Consider the following 16,793-nt stretch of genomic DNA (forward strand, 5'->3'; position numbering starts at 1 on the left):
ATTGTTAATGAGGGTGGATCTATCTTAACTGACATTAAGCAATTTCTTTATGCCTTTGTGTGCTTATTTACCGAAGGACTGTTCTCATTTTTTTTTTTGAGGGAAAACACCTAACAATTCTTCCAGCTGTTTTAATGACTGTGTTTCTTATCAAACCTTTTTTTTCCCCCATGATTCCCCCAAAGAGGTATATTTAGTTTTTACCGTGAAATATTGAAACAAACATCGTGCTCCAGGTGAGGTTTGAGCACTATTGACTATGGCATTGCAACTACTTCCTACATCCTGCATGCAAGGTTCCCATTAAGATGATCTAGCAGAGAGACAGGGCTTGGCGGGGGTTGGGGGTGGGGTTGCACTTTTAAGTACCACAACAGCTTTGAGATCCTCTGTAATCTGCAGGCCTTCTTCTAGCCTGCTGCTCTGCCAGATTAAAGAGGCCTTTAGTACCCCCTTTTTTTTCCTGTGAAGATACTGATACGCTGAATGAGACCCCTTCTCCCTCGTTTCGATAAACCAGGCGGGCTGCTCGCGCTCGTTATCGCTGCTGTCACCGTGCCTGCAGCTCATGGCTGGGGCAGCGTTTCTCTTGCTCCTTTTCTTCTCCGTGAGGGGGGCTCTCCCCGGCCCCACTGCCGCCACGGGGCAGCGGGTTCCCGCCCGCCTGCCCCGGCGCGGCCCCGCGCGGCCCCCGCCGGCCCGCGGCGCTCCCCGACGCGGGCTGACACCGCCGGGCGCTGCCCCGCGCAGCCAGGCCGCGCTCGGGGCGGCGCCCGGCCCGCGATAGCGGCCGGAAGGGCCTGGGCCGGCGCGGCTGCCTTCCCGCCCGCCTCCCCATTCATTGAGGGGGCGGAGACGGGGCTGCCGCGGCCCGCGCCGGAGGGGTAAAGACGCGGCGAGAAAGCGCGGCGGTGCCATGGTCACGCCAGCCGCGGCTGCCGCCTGAGCCCGCCGGCCGGGACCAGCCTCGGCGGAGCCGCGGGTGGGTGAGCGCGCGGGCGGGCGGGCGGGCGGCGGGGGCCGCGCGCGGGGCACGCACTCCGCCTGACGCAATCGCGGCGCGGGGCGGGGGGGAGGGCTCGCGTGGGCAGGCTCGCGTGGGCGCCGCCGGCCGCCCCCCCCCCCCCCCCCCGCCGCCGCCGGCGCCCCTCCATTTTGTGCCCGCGTGCGGCGCCCTGCCCGCCCGCGGCCCCCGCGCTGGGAGGCGGAGGCCGCCGCGGTGGAGGAGAAGGGAAGGCTGGACCCGGTTCCAGGTGCCCTTTCCCGGCCTGCGGTCGTTCCTGACTGACTGCGGTGGGGTGCGCTGGGTTTTTATTATTTTTTTTAAAAAAATCTATGGAAGAGGCTGGGAATTTGCTGAAAATGCAGGTCCTGCTGTACCCGCCCGGTCCCCACCGCCTGGCCTTCTTCAGCCTCTTCTTGCCGCCGCGCCACATCTGCGAGGAGGAGAGCGTTTCGTTTGTCAGCGTTTCACTGGCAGCTGGTTTGACTAGCAAATAGGATTTCTTCTTTTTGGCATACGTATGTGTGAAAGCTCGTGTAGATTATTATATGTGACTGTAAAGCTGCAAGGAAGGACTGGGGCTATGCCCAGAAATGCAACTGTATTAGTTAGTTGTGTTGCCACAGCTTTAGAAACGGTAGTTTGGGAGCCGAATGTGGTTGTCCTAGGTGCTGCAGGGACTCAGGGCGGAAGGACAGTTGCAGCTCTAAGCAGTTCACAGGCTACAGATACGGGCAGAAGAGCCAATGTTATGAGTTAACTGTCTTTTACCAGGTAGTTTTACCACCTGCCAGAGGCACGCAGGGTCATTCACAAATTCTGGCTTCAGCCTCGAGCAACATCCTTGCGATGACGATGTCTAACCTCACTCCAGCTGCTGGACACCGCTGCCCCAGAGGGAATCCGCGTCCTCTTCAGCACCTCTGCAGCCTCCTCTGAGCTGTGGGGCAGGTGGGGAAGATGTGTTCAAACATGTGCGTGCTGTGGGGAAAGCTGGGCAGAGGGACAGCTCTGGGGTTACATGGTCAGTGATGCTTGATGGTGGCACGCTGCCTCTGCCATCGAGGGAGAAGCTTGAGTGGATGGACACTGTGCTGAATGCCTACTGGCACATAATAGCAGCAAAGCAAAGGGTGTAAATCCTGCTCTGACAGCAGTGCATTTGAGCTTTGTGACAGAGAGATGTATTTTGTTTTATTTCCAGCTCTTGCAGTGTATTCACATTTTAAAATGTAATGTCTGGCACATGGGCAGTCATGCATATACACAAGGTTTCCCAGCTGTATTAGTGTATTCATTGTGTTTGTCTCTGACTTGTGGATAATAGGCAGAAAATTATCTTTCTGGTCTGATACTCTGTGGACTTCCATTGCTTTCAGCACTCAGCTTAAATGCCTTCTAAACAGATTTTCCATATAATGCAAAAGAGGAGGAACTGTTTAATTATGTAGGCTGCATATCTGCAGGTGTTGACACTGACACAAAAAAGAGCAAACTCTTTGATTGCCACTGCCTTGAAAGTTATTTACTTACGCATCTTAGTGCTGTGCATTTTGAGTGTTTTGAAGGAGAAAACCTTTGACTGTCATCTATCAGTTCTGTGCTTCAGGTAGGCAAATTGGCCTTGAAATAAAACTATTTCCCAAACAGGAGGAATATTGGATGTTCAGTCCCTGATTCAAGCTATTGTACTGACATGTAAAAAGTTTTATTCCTCATTGCTCATAGATTTACAATATTCACCAGCAAAGAGAAAAGACATGTCCAGAAAGCGCTCCTTATTTTGGGGGGGCTGTAACAGAAAATGAGGCCAGCTAGGCTTCTAATTCAAGCACTTCAGTGCTTTAATTTGGGTCAAAATGTGCTCTTATCCATATGCAACACGCTCTTGAATCCACATGTCAGAAAGAAAAGAGCTGGATTTGCTAGATGGTAGGAATGTGGCTTTGACAAAAGAGGGAGCCCACGTACAACAGGGCAACTCTTTCTGTAATCATTTATCAGAGGAATAGGCTGTGAGCTGTATGTTTGATGAAACTTCTATATTCTTTTTCTTTTCTCTTTTTTCTGTGTCAGACTACTGGCAGATTTCAGGTGGGATTCATCCTAGTATGGTGTCGTGCCTAAGCTCTATGTCTCTGCTTAGATTATGTGACATGTGACAGAGGGTTGATACGAACCAGTCTTGCTGTGTAGCATCCATTTTTTTAATCTCAATTGGGAAAAAAAGACAGGAATAAATATCTACCTATGCTATCTTATGTTCACCCTTTATCTGTCAAGTTCCTCAACCTTGACCCATGGGGAAAGGTTAATGAGACTTGAGTAGCCCTTCAGAAATGTCACTTCCAGTTTTATCCCAGCTTTCAGGAAGTAGGAAGCAATGCAGTACTTTTAATTCTCTTCTCTTGGCCCATATATATGGTGACACATACTCAACCAAATACAGTCTGCGGCAGGAAGAAGAGATGGTGGTTTACCTTGGCTGCAGATATACCCTGGGCGACAGCGTGATCCTGATGAGGTTTATTGGCTGAGCCACAGTGATGCCACAAGGCAGATCTGGATGTGGCAGAACTACTTTGCATGTCATGAAGGATGATCCATGAAGTTGGCCTGACTTAAGCTGAGTATGTGGATAAAGTGTTTGGCTATGTATTGAGCAGCAGAACTGGGATGCTGGGCAGTGTGGAGGAGTAGTTAAGAAGTTCTGCGCATAGCTGGTTCAAGTCAAGTCAATATGAATCCAGAGTTAGTAACCCAGAGTGGACCTTCTCTGCTAAGTACATCAATCTGTTTGGCACTATCTTAGTAATTTTTTTTCTCTCTCCCATTACCTGGTATATCCTCATCCCTTGTTATCGTGGCATCTGGAACCTTGTGCATCTGTCATGTGCGCTAAATGATGTTGAAGTAGCATTCATCTGGCCAGATTTACACATCTAAGTCCCAGGCAGGCAACCCAATCTCCCTTTATGGTCACTCAGAGGAGGAAAGTGGGCATTGCTAGGTTGTGATTCATTTCAACCCAATATGCTAAAACAGATGAATGGTAACCTGAAAGTTTCTTTCCACTGGTTATAAAGGGAGCCATCGGGATTAGCCCAGACGTAAACATCTACACTATAAATATCTGAATGTTTATCTCAGTGAACTTGTGAGATTCTCAGATTCCTCAATGACTTTAGGAAGAGTGGTGGCTGTTTATACTACAGTTGAGTTTGTTCTGGTATTCGAGTACTCCGTTGTTAGTGCCATTGCTGCAAATATCACTGGCTACTTAGCCTATCAAAAGGAAAAAAAAAAAAAAAAAAAAAGAAAAGAGGTATAGCTGAAACTGCAGGTCAGACACTGAGGTTAGCAATTACCCTCTGATTACCCACTACTGACAGGATTCATGACAGTTTTTCTGTGGTTCTTTGACAGTTTGGGAGTTTCAGAGATCTGGAGCTGGGGCTCCCAGAGCTTCCCACTGCCAATATGGCTTAAGCAATCTAGGCAGTGTTGCCTGGGAGCACTGGCCCAAGCCATGTTACTTCGATGATGTGTTGGCAGCTACTGCTGTCCCTGACTCCACTTGAGCCTGGTAAGCAGGTGGGCCAGAAATCTCAGGAATAATATTTTATACAGAAGTGCCACATTTAGAGTTTCCAAAATAAAATACTGTGAAATTTCAGTTCTATGTTTCTGAGTTTCTGATTTTCACTCCAGCTTAAGGTGAAGAACATTTCAGCAAACTTAATTTTCACAGAGGTGAAACTTTTCATAGAATCATAGAATCGGTAAGGTTGGAAGGGGCCCCTGGAGATCATCTAGTCCAACCTCCCTGCTCAAGCAGGGTCACCTAGAGCATGTCAGACAGGGTTGCATCCAGGCAGACCTTGAATATCTCCAGAGAAGGAGACTCCACAACCTCTCTGGGCAACCTGGTCTAGTGCTCTGTCACTCTCACAGGGAAGAAATTCCCCCTCACGCTCAGGCAGAACTTCCTGTGCTTCAATTCCTGCCCATTGCCTCTTGTCCTGTCACATGGGACAACTGAAAAGAGTTTGTCCCCGTCTCCTTGACACCCTCCCTTCAGGTACTTGTACACATTGATAAGATTCCCCCCTCAGTCTTCTCTTCCCCAGGCTGAAGAGGCCCAGCTCTCGCAGCCGTTCCTCGGAGGGCAGGTGCTCCAGCCCTCTCATCATCTTTGTAGCCCTACGCTGGACTCTCTCCAGTAGCTCCTTGTCTCTGTTGTAGTGGGGAGCCCAGAACTGGACACAGGACTCGAGATGAGGCCTCCTCAGGGCTGAGTAGAGGGGCAGGATCACCTCCCTCGACCTGCTGACAACACTCTTCCTAATGCAGCCCAGGACACCATTGGCCTTCTTGGTCACAAGGGCACACTGCTGGCTCATAGTCGATTTGTCATCTAGCAGGTCCTTCTCTGCAGAGCTGCTCTCCAGCAGGCCAGCCCCCAGCTTGTACTGGTGCCTAGAGTTATTTTTCCCTAGGTGCAGGACCCTGCACTTGCCCTTCTTGAACCTCAGGAGGTTCCTCTCCGCCCAACTCTACAGCCTGTCCAGGTCTGTCTGAATGGCAGCACAGCCCTCAGGTGGATCAGCCACTCCTCCCAGTTTGGGATCATCAGCAAACTTGCCCCCTCATCTAGGTCACTGATGAACAGGATGGGACCCAGTATTGAGCCGTGGGGAGCTCCAGTAGCCACAGGCCTCCAACTAGGCTCCACGCCACTGATGACCACCCTCTTTTGTGTGTTCAGGAATTAGAATAACTGCTGTAGGAAATATTTTTTTTGTTTCTTCACGGAACAGGACCCCCCAATGAATTTTCCTGTTAATCTGACCTGTTCCTCAGTGTCTGTCCTGCTTTTGTCTTCACTAGTTATATGAGAAATCCATGCTATTGCTATATTTATTTAAATATTAAAATTGTTACAGTCTACTTAATAGTAGCATTTAGCTTCATATTTTCTTCTTACATATTTCTTCTGCCTTTTTTCTGAGATTTTTAATAACTCTTGATTTCTCCTCACCAGAGGTGCAGATAAATATCTCACCTATTTTTACTGGTTATAGAGTTTTTTTTTTTTTTTTTTCTATTTCACACTTGCCTCGTTGTTTTCCTGGTCCTTGTCATTTGTTTCCTTCATAGGGGATATTATTTGTCCATGTAATTTTTAAATTTACTTAGTATCCTGTTTTTGATGACTTGTAATTAAATACTATCCATATATATGGAGCAAGCTATGTTTTCTTTGAAATTTAAAGGCTAATAGTTCTTCACTTCTGAAAGTTTGTTAGAAGACACACTGATATTCTGAAGAAAGTGAACACAGACTTATTTAGCTAGGGCTTGTCCCTGGTACTAATTCATGCAGTTGGTTAAAACTCTTGTAGCAGATCATTTATTTAACTCCTTGAACAGTTCAGTCAAATGGAAGGTTCTCAAAATAAATAGCACTGTGCTCTGATTCATATTATTCCTGACTGTGTGGGAGCTTGACTGTCTCATGTTTTCAGATATTTTAACATATGTGAGAAGAGCTGAGTTACGGGGTAGATGCGTGTCATCTCTGGCTGCTGTTGCACCTGCAGAAATGTTTACTATTGCCAGCTACTAATTGGCATCCCAATGGCAGAGGCAAATGCTGTTTCTGTTTCCTGGCTGATATGCCAGTATGAGCTCTTCTTTAATTTGTTTCAGCTCAAATGAGGTAGGGTACAATAAGCTGCTTCGATGGTTATTTATTATTATTATTTCAATTAATGTTATTAATGTTATTGCATTGCAGTGACTCTTTTACTAAAGTGGTTTCAGTTAGCAAAGTAAATAATATGATGCATCTTCAGAAAAATTGCTAACTTAACAAAGTTTTAGTGAAATGGTCCAGAATGCCACATGAGCTGCTCAATGCATAGTTTGGATAGGCTGGTGACATTTGGGAGGTGGAAAGCAGAGATGGTGCCAACTATTTGGGGACATTTATTGCTGAGGGCAGTACACTTGGAGTTGTAAGAAGACTTGGGTGTATGGTGCTGCTCTGGATATCAGCAGTGCATGGACTGTGGCAGTTCAGTGGTTAGAGTAAACCAAAGCTGAGTTTGCTTTGGCTGTGGGGTATTTCGGGGGCTGTGGATTAGTGCCACTTGACATTATTTTATAAAAGAGATAACATGCAAAATCACATGGTTAAAGCAGATAACATGCAAAGAGATACTATAAAAGAGATAACATGCAAAATCACATGGTTAAAGCATATTGAGATCTGAGCTTGGGAGCACTTGGATCCAAAGGTTCCGTCTGATTCCCCATACTACCTCTGCAGTGGAGCGATGCCTTTACTGTGGGGTGAGGTAACACTGTGGATTTCAGAGGAACAGTAGAAGCTCCTATGAAATTTGAAGTCACTGGTCAAAATCAGTTCTATAGAATAAGAAAGAAGAAATAAGTGCTAACCGTAAAGCATAACAAAATCAAACCAGTAGTAATGCTAGTAGCAATTTCATTTGGGAACACCAGTGTGGGAGGTAAATAAGGATGTATATTTGGCAGGAGTAAAGTTATCGAACAAGAAATTGCTGTGAGTTGATAAATGAACTGTTTCTTTAAACTGAAGAAGAGCTTGTCTTTGTCAAAGGAAAAATTCCTAAAGTAAACTAGTTGGAAAACCTGGGTGGATGAGTTTGTGGAACTAGGTCATTTCATTGAAGTGACTCTTTTATAAAGTGGTTTCAGCTAGCAAAGTAAATAATATGGTGTATCTTTAGAAAATATTCTAGAGGGGATTAATTGGCTCTGGTAACCAGAATATAGCCTTTCATCTCTAGATTGATGATTAAACTCCACTCTGAGTTGTTTACTGCCTGACAGCTGTTTGGTGATCCATGTGAAATAATTCCCAAGCAAAAGATATTACTGAATGCTGCATTGTTTGTTTTTCCTCCTTCCAAAAAGTTCCCCGAACAGTGTGACTTGGAACACATGTATTGCGAAGTTTTTATTCTTGCTTTCACTTTGCAGTAAAACATCGACAGTGCATCAGGCTGGTTTGTATGCTTATAGCTTCTAAAAAATTACTGCAAGAAATAAGAAAAATACAGCAGAATCACCCCCTGCTTTTTTGCTTTGCCTGGAGCAGCAGCAGAAGCTTTTTTTCAAGTTATGTATTTGTAATAAGAATCATATAGAGACATTAAGAGATACTGACTGTAAGGTCATTCTGGAAAAAATGTAATGTAATTGAGACTCTAACTTGTCCACCAGTGCTTTAGCAACTCACTGAATAAACACGTATGAAATACTGTATGGAAAGAAGTGATCAAAGCAGATATTTAGAAATCTGTCTTATGGTCTCTTCCTGAACTTACCTGATACAGGTATGAAGTTACTGTCACATACCAGCCCTTACTGACCATGAGTGCATTAGGCAGTATGTTTCTGACTGTGTAATCTGCTAGCATAGGAGGAAGAAAGCAGCAAAATGTTCTGGCACCATGAGTGAGAAGAAAGGGCAACACCCAGAACTCAGCAGCTGAGCAGTGGATTAGGGTAGATGTGCCATGTCTTGAAGAGGAAAAGCAACAGCTGTTTGAGTACTCCTGGGAACCTAGAAAATAAGAATTTCTATGAGATATCGCTCTGATGTCCTACAAGGGAAATGGGGGTGGGAATTTGGCGTTTAGCATCTCTTCAAATCAGAAAAGCTAGCAGCACAAGCAGTAGAGTGCAAAATATAGTAATTAAACAACTGGAGAAGAGCAGAACCATGTTTTTTTATGCTTTTCTCTCAAGGCACTGGGGTTAATGCTTCTGAAGTCCTGAAATCCAAAGCTTTGTCCAGAAAGCTTTCCTATTTTTGAGGAATGTAATTGTTGTGAGGAGCTATTGTTTTTTATGAAGAAAGTGGACTTCTGAGTAGAAAAAGCCCCAGAGAGCTGATCATAGCCTTTGACCTGTCTTTCTGTGGATAGTACAATGATATAAAACTCCAATGAGATGTTTTTACTTTTCACAACTGGAGGTTCAGGCAGTTCTGTGGCTCAAGGAGTTGTCTGAGTTATTGTTGGAGCTTTCGTAGCTCTCGAGTGCTGTCTGTGAGTTCTGTAAGCCCCTGCAATACTTGGTGGAGGGAAGAGGGCATCTCCGGAGGGTCATTCCTCCCACCTTTCTTCCGAAGGGATAAATTATTACCTGGAGGTGCATCTCTCTCCCTTTTGACTGTAGAGGGGGTCTGGATGATACTCTTAGCCTGAGCATCATCTTTGCAGATGGCTGAAGTTAACTTCTTAGAGTGGATTCCAGCTCCTTGCAACTGAGGAACTCTGTTGAGCGGTAGAGAAATACAAGGATATCCCCAAGAAAACTTTTAGAAGTGCTGAAGCACTATTGTGTCTTGGCTGCTCCAGAGAAACCATCACAGATGTTAGAGACCTTTTAAGCCTGTTTTTTCTTAGAAGGAAATACTTGGAGAGCAGAACAGCATGGTGCATAGCACCAGAAAAAGCACAACAGCAGCCCTTTTTCATGCTGCTGTTCAGGCCCTTAAGGGAAAATGATAATTATCATTTGTTTCAGAGTTATTTTTCTTTAAAATAACCTTTCTTTTTTTTTCTTTTTTTTTCAAAGCCTCAGTGTAGTGGCACTAAGCAGAACATTTACAGCCCATAGTTTGTTTCCTTCCTGCTGTCGTTTAAACAGCCTAGCAGCAGTAGATCTTATTAGACTTCAAAGTTTCTTGTTCTAGATAAGTGACATGCAGGGTTGGGGAGAGACTTGCCTTATGGCACTGTAAGTGCTAGAAGAAGTATGTTGAAATATATAATGCAACATCTCTCAGAAGCTGTCATATTTAGGCTTCTCTGCTTACACCTTCCCCCCCTGTAAGTATAATTAAGACTGATTTTCTTTGATGTTGGAAAGATGGTATGGAAAGATCTAATAAAGTCTTTAAAATGTATGAGCAAACTGGATGTTATCAGACATTTTTCTCCTGAGAAAAATAGATCATATTCACTATGAACAATATTGCTTTGCTGATAGGGACATTATTTATTATTTCTAAGAATTTCCATGTAACTTCATTTGACAGGAATATGTGCCATGTGACTTCACTTATTTCTGTCATTGAGTTCCACATCGGTACTGAGAGCTCAAAAATTTTGTACTTTTTTTTTTTTTAGCTGATTCTCAAAATCAGGTACAACGAGAAAGTATGAGTATGTTTTAAGAGTCACAAAACAGGCAGACTTCCATATGAGAAAACTCTAGGGCATGGAGATGCAAATGACAATTCCTATAAAAGCAGAAAGAGTGAGCAAGATTTTAGTCAACAAATTGATCAACTGCCAGGCTGATGGAGTTGAAGAGGGTGTTATGACAAATCATTTTTGCCCTTTGGAGGTCATCTGTTTTGTAAATTGACTTGTTGTTTTGAAGTAAGCAGGAATTAACTTCCTCCGTAGAGGTATGCAGATTGCAAGAACTGGCTTTCTGCGGTACAAATTGTAAAACAAAATGAGAGAACAGGGTGACACTGACTGCCAGATAATGCCTGAGTCTGCACTATATTTTGCAGTGGTCTCATGGCTGGGTTCAGGACAAATCTGCCAATTTTCTGCATTCCTGACTTGCTGGAAAACAGTTGGGACTCACTCTGGGGCAGTCCAGCAAGCTGGTAGGAGAGGAAGGAGGGGAGAAGTAGAGGAGGAGAAAATGCCAGTACTACAGCATGGGGCAGCAGGTAGACCACAGTGACAGGCCTGGCTGTTTTTAATGTATCTTACTTTATCTTTGGGCAATGCCATGTGACCAGTGGGGCACAGACATGCTGCTGTGACCAGCAGCGTGGGCAGGAGGAGAGGGATCATAGGGACTCTGGGCTTTAGAGGGCTGCCAGTACTGGGTAGCTCAACTGTAGGTCAGACGGTGTTATGTCAGTAAGACATGTACTGTCTGCAGGCATCAGGAACAGGAGTGATGTGCTGTTTAATCAGCATGGTGTGGTTTGGGGCAGGGGGATTTTGTGCCAGTGCCTCCCATTTTGCTGGAGCTGCCATGGGCTTGGCTTAGCTGCTCGTTCAGGACAGAAAAGCCACGCCGTTGCCCTGCTCTCCCAATAGTGTATTGTAGTTCAGTGCAATAATGATTCAGACATTTCCAGGAAGACCCAGTGCGTCCTGTCGGCAGTGCACCCAGCTTTGCATGTACCAACAGCTCCCAGTGCCTGAGCACTCAAGGGGAGAGGGAGGCGTGATGGACCAGGGAGAGTCTGAGTCTTCCCCTCTAACTGCCCCTCTAGCCCATAGCTTCAAGTGAGAGCTGGGCCTTCCTTGGAGTCCCTTATGTAACGATTACTAGCTTTCTGCCAAGATTACTAGCTTTCTGACAAAATCTCATTGTAGGCTGGCCAGCGTGGAGTCCCTGCACTAATGGCGGACAAAGAGTCCCTCTACCTTGTTAGTGCTGGTCGTGTTCTGGTCTTGTGTTCGCTGTGAGACACGAAATACATTCCCTGTGTACTGGTTCCTGCTTCGTCTGGGGGATGATTTACACTCTTCTAGCTTTAGGGAAAAAAACTTCAGAAAGTCTTGATTCCCTCTGAGGGAGGAATGGGAAGCCTATTTAATTCTTCTTGGGATGCAAAAAAGGATCTTCTTTCCACATGCTGAGATAAATATGGTTTGTTTTGGAAATCCCTTTTCCCCAACTTGGCCACTTGCTGTTAAAACTTCATGCACAACTCACTCTTGTTTCAGTATTTGACCCAATCCTGCTTAGCTCTGCAGTCCACAGTCAGAGGTTTGGAAATCTCTGCCCTAAACTTCCCTGAGTCACAACCACACAACCTTGAACGTTTGGATTAGATGGAAGCAAAACTCCTGTTAGACAGTAATCTCTTTGGCTGTGCAGTCTTAATTAATTAATCCTGAGCACCATCTGTTCTGTACACTGACTAAAGAAGGGCCCTGGGGAATAAATAGCTTGTGACCCTGCAACTAAGTCTAAATTATGATGTGAGTGCTCAAGTTTTGAGGGCCACTGTACTACTGATGGCATTTGAGTTCCTCACTTTGCAAGCCTAATGCTGTTCCCTGCCAGTGCTATTCTGCATGCAGTAGCAAACCACAGAGGGCTGAGAGGGCTATATTGCTCAGGTCCCCCTGCTCATAGCAGATCTGGGAGGTGCGACTGGCAGTGGAGGATGTTACCTTTGCCTTTGTCCTCCTGCAGCACATCCATTGGGAAGCAGGGAAAAGCTGACCAGTGAGCTTGTGGCTAAAAAAAAAAAAATGTTTACCTAAAGCAAACAAACTTCACACCTGCCTTACTGTGAAACTTAGTTCCACATCAGCATTATGCCTCCTTTCTGATAAGATTTATTTGGATAGACTATATCAAGACTAGGCTCTGATATTTACATGTAAAACCAGGAGCAGCTGATTATCCTGTAATCAGACCAGTCAGACATCATGCTTAGATCATTTGGACTTCTCTGTACTTATTTTAGGCTGCAATGCTATGAATATAATTTTCAGAGACATTTTTGTTGTAAATCCATCAGGGCTTATGAGGTGCTAAGTTGACAGCTTGGGATATTAAGTACAAAACACTTTTGAGACCGATTTTTTTTTCACGATCAGACCAGTAATCATACTTCATGTTCCTGTTTTATTAATTTAAGTGCTCCTGTCCCAGTGAATACTTGTCTTTATTGGTGCTCGGCGTATAAGGGACTGAGCTGCAGAGCTGGGCAAGATTGGGTCAAAATACTGAAACAGGAGTGAGTTGTGCCATGTGAAGTTTTAACAGCAAGTGGGCAAGTACGTGGGTGAAGCTGCCATGGCAACTGCATGTGGCATTTGCAGAAATGACCAAACTGTGCGTTGTTGCTATTCCTAATTACTAGTCTGCTTTTAAAATGGAAGGCTCTGCTTGTGATGGCCGGGGATACTGCGGGGAGGCGGCTGCCTGGCAGGGGGAGGAAGGTGGAATGATGCAATTTGTGTAGCTTTTTGCAGCTTGGGAGCCAGCACAGGTACTAATGTTAACCTGGCTGTGGGAGCTGGGGCGGGTGGATCACGGTCAGCATGATTTGATCCCAAATTAGCAATGAATGCTCACTGCCCCCATCGCAGCAAGCAGAGCAGTGCTTGCTCAGAGGCTTAGAGGTGAATATGGTGTCTGTCGTTTCTGAGCCTGCTGTGTGCAGTCCCGGAGGGGTGTTAAAGCAAAGGACCAGGCGTGCCTGCCTCAGTGTTTCCCTGTGGGGACCCCTGTAATGGTAGCAGAGGTCTCACTGTCACATGAGCACTCACTGCTTTTAGGTAAGCATCAAATTCAGGTTGGTAGATGATTTTTATTTCCTCCGCTCTCTTTCTATTTGACACAGCCTCATGCTTTATCCTCTGTGCCCCATTTCTGTGGACTGCCCTTGGCCGTTGCTTTGCTGTGGGTGTCTAGACTGTGACAAGTACTGCTGATGCTGCTGTGAGCACATCCTGCATTCCTGGCAGCTGGGCTCACAGCTATCCTGCCCAGCTCAATTCCCGTCCCAGTAAAGCAGTCCCTGGTGAGCCAAGTGTCATGGGCTGTTGGAGGAGTCAGGGGAGGCGACCTGTTGGGGAGTTAGGGTATCTCTATATTCTACATATGTTGAGTGTGTGGCCGCAACATCGGCATTCAATATCCTCCTTTCTGCCCCATGTGGAGGGGGAGTTTGCAGCTGTGGCGCCTGCTGCTTTAGAGGCGAGAGGAAGGGGAGCAATCTGCCAGCTTCACGTCAGTTCCAGCACCTGCTCCTGCGAGGAAGAGAGGGAGCTGTTTCTCTGTCTCTGAACTGTCCAGAGGTCCCCATTTTGGGCTCTGTCCTGCGAGTGCTATATTGTGCTCTTTGTGATGTTCCTGAACTGCTGGGGCACCAGTGGCCGTTGGTGGCCCTCAGAACATGTAGGCTTGGCTCCTTGGACTCTGAAGGACTCAAATCTGTGCGGGGGTGTTGAGGGTAGGGAAATATGAATTTGATCAGGTGGTGGCACTCAGTCTTTGCCTTTAATTACAAGCTGGGCAGATCTGGTGTATGTCAGGGTTTCATCTTTCAGAGGAATGTCTTACTGAAAAACTCTCTGATGGAGATTATTTGTCTATGAGGGAGAATGTCAAGACTGATCCTTAAAACTGCAAACATGCAGCAGCGTTTGCAGCCTCTTGGCTGTAGGAGAGAAGGCAACTGCCCAAACCAGCTGAGAGGTGTATGAAGATCTTGTTTATGCTTGCAAAGTCTGTGCTTGGAGCTTGTAAGGAATTGTTCCTTCCCTAGCCCTTAAATTATGAATGGAATGTAGGAATACTGGGTCTAAAGGCAAACATTTTACTCGTTTCACAGCAGGCTTCTTTTTGGTATGGTGTAAATTATATTTGCAGGAATGCTTTAGTCTTAGATCCACAGTCGTAGAAATGCCCTTGGAAGGTCGTAATATATTTTGGAGTGCAGCTGACTTGCTCAATAAAAGATTTACTTCACTTTACTCAGAAAAAGGATTTTTTTCTTAATTCTTCTCTTTTGTCAAGTCATTAGCAAACAACCAGATAAAGGTGTAGAACTGACAGATCTGACTCAGAGGTGTGTGTGTAGAAGGCCCTTGAGACTGACTTCCAAATCAATGGAAAAATTCTTGCATTAATGGAAACCTGTTCTAATTAATTTATTTAGAGTGCATGAACCCTAAAGAATGATGTAGGCTTTTTGGTATGCTTTGACATTTGCAGACGCAGATACCCAAGGATAGCAAAAACTTTCTCAAGAGCATATAGTCATCTTGGTAGGATGGCCAGAGAGCACAGTGATTCTGCTGTATACAATAGCTGCTTCCTTTCCTCCCCTGAATTAATATGTTTTTGGTGAAAGCTAAGTTCTCTCCCTCGTGCCTAATGTGAGTAGTACGGTGCAGACATTTCTGTGGAGATGGAAAAAGGGATAAAAAGCTTTGTCTTAAATGTTAACAGAGCACCAGCAGAGTCACCCCCTGTACATTGAGAAGTGAGCACTACATACTCACAAATTTATTAAGTTTATCTTTTGAAGGGGACTTATGTTCAAGGGGAATGCAGATATTTGCTGAGGACAAAGTTCTCACATTCCTGTCCTTCTTTAGGTTCATGCAGATGTGTGACTTTTCTCACCCAGCACTTATGCAGCCTACTTTTTCACCAGCACGAACAACGCCACACCTCTGAAGTATAGAGAACATTTTTTTCTAAGAAACGTTGTTTTCAGACACCAGCACCTCTCACACAGAAACCCCTCCCTTGATTTTTCAGTGAAGGAAATAGTTCCTTTGCTTTGGGTTCGGACTCACTATTTTAATTGAGGAAATTTTAAATTCGGACACCAGTGTGATGATCATAAGCCAGTGTTAGGAGTGCTACTGTTTGAGACACAGCTGATCAACAGATACTTTAATCTACAGGGGTAGCCAAACCCAAAGTTATTTCTCAAAGTGGTACATGGGCAGGTGCTGCAGATGTGGCCTAGGTCAGGGCCCAGGGGCACTGCCAGCCCTGGGCATAGCCCAGGAGGAAGCAGTGCCAACCCATGTTGGCATGAGGAGGTCACCGCTGCAGCAGTGTAACATGGAGGGAGCCAGGCTGAAGCTGCACACCTCTGACTGAGGAGCTACGTGCCTGACTGAGGAGCCGCCTGCTGGCCTTCTCTGTCTCCTTTCCTGTAAAGGAAGTTACCTTCTGATGATTTATACCTTTCAGGCTACTTCGATCTATCCCTTGTTCTCACCTGGAAATCCTCACTAGTCTGGGCCCTTTCTCCTGAAGAAATGATAGTATTTAGGGAAGCCTCTTTCCAACTGTCTCATCTTGACTGTCTCTTCTTAATGCATCCCATGTCAGTTCAAGATGGTGTTTACTGTTTTGGATAGACTTTGTGGCTCTTAATCTGTTTATTTGTTTCCTCCTATATCATTGTAACATACCAACTTCAGTCTCGGTCTAACTTGCCTCCTTATCTCCCCAGTGAACATTTCCCACTTCTTCCAAGGACTATTGTCTAAAGGCCATGGCTGAAACATGCTGATTGACATGACCAGATGTTTCATCGAAGCAAAGCTTTGTCTCCATTTTATCTGGGTTAAAGAAGACATAAGCTCACTTACTTAATATTGTTTCCTAGAATGTAATTTTATTCTGCTCAGTATCAAGTCTGAATTCCTGGCAGATTACAGGCAATATGTCATTTAGGGTAGATCCCTGGCAATCTGTCTCAGGATTTTATTTGGCAAGTCTCATTATCAGTGGAGATCCCCTCGGGTTTTATGACAAATTGAGGGAGTTAAATCAAGCCGTTTTCTTGCAAAGTGTAATTTGAAGCCATGCTGAGGAACTATTTGAGACTGAGTGGAGCTGGTGGGAGATTTTTCGGTTCAACATTTTCTGTATCAGAAAACTGCGATTCATGTAATTAGAGAGGTGTGAGGCCCTTTGTCAGCTAGTCAGGAAGTCATCTCCTTAACTTTTTGACCCCTGAGGAGCTATGGACAGCAAATGCAATACTGCTGATTGCTGATTTGAGCTGCCAGAGGATCTTTGCTGGCTGAAGGATGAGGTATGGACCAAGAGATTTGAGAGCACTGAAGATGTCACTCACAAGGTATACTTTTCAGGTAGGAATCCAGTCTGGAGAGTTTCTCATCCGTTGTCCTCTGTCCTGGCTGCTGATTCCAGTCGCTTACCACCCCTTCAGCCTGTTCAGCTCTCTGTAAGGTTGTGCTGA

At 45.4% G+C, this 16,793-nt stretch overlaps 1 protein-coding gene across 2 annotated transcripts in view; it reads left to right on the forward strand.

Annotated features, from left to right (window-relative positions):
* The first annotated feature begins 862 nt into the window (after nt 1-862).
* Nucleotides 863-16,793, forward strand: part of SLC7A1 (solute carrier family 7 member 1) — a 52,736-nt gene continuing 36,805 nt past the window's right edge. For both annotated transcript variants that reach the window (XR_009958532.1, XM_062576972.1), the window contains exon 1: nt 863-982. The gene's annotated coding sequence lies outside the window, so the exon portion shown is untranslated. The remainder of the gene's footprint in view (nt 983-16,793) is intronic.

This window comes from Rhea pennata, chromosome 1 (genome assembly GCF_028389875.1).
Source record: "Rhea pennata isolate bPtePen1 chromosome 1, bPtePen1.pri, whole genome shotgun sequence".
Classification (NCBI taxonomy): domain Eukaryota; kingdom Metazoa; phylum Chordata; class Aves; order Rheiformes; family Rheidae; genus Rhea; species Rhea pennata.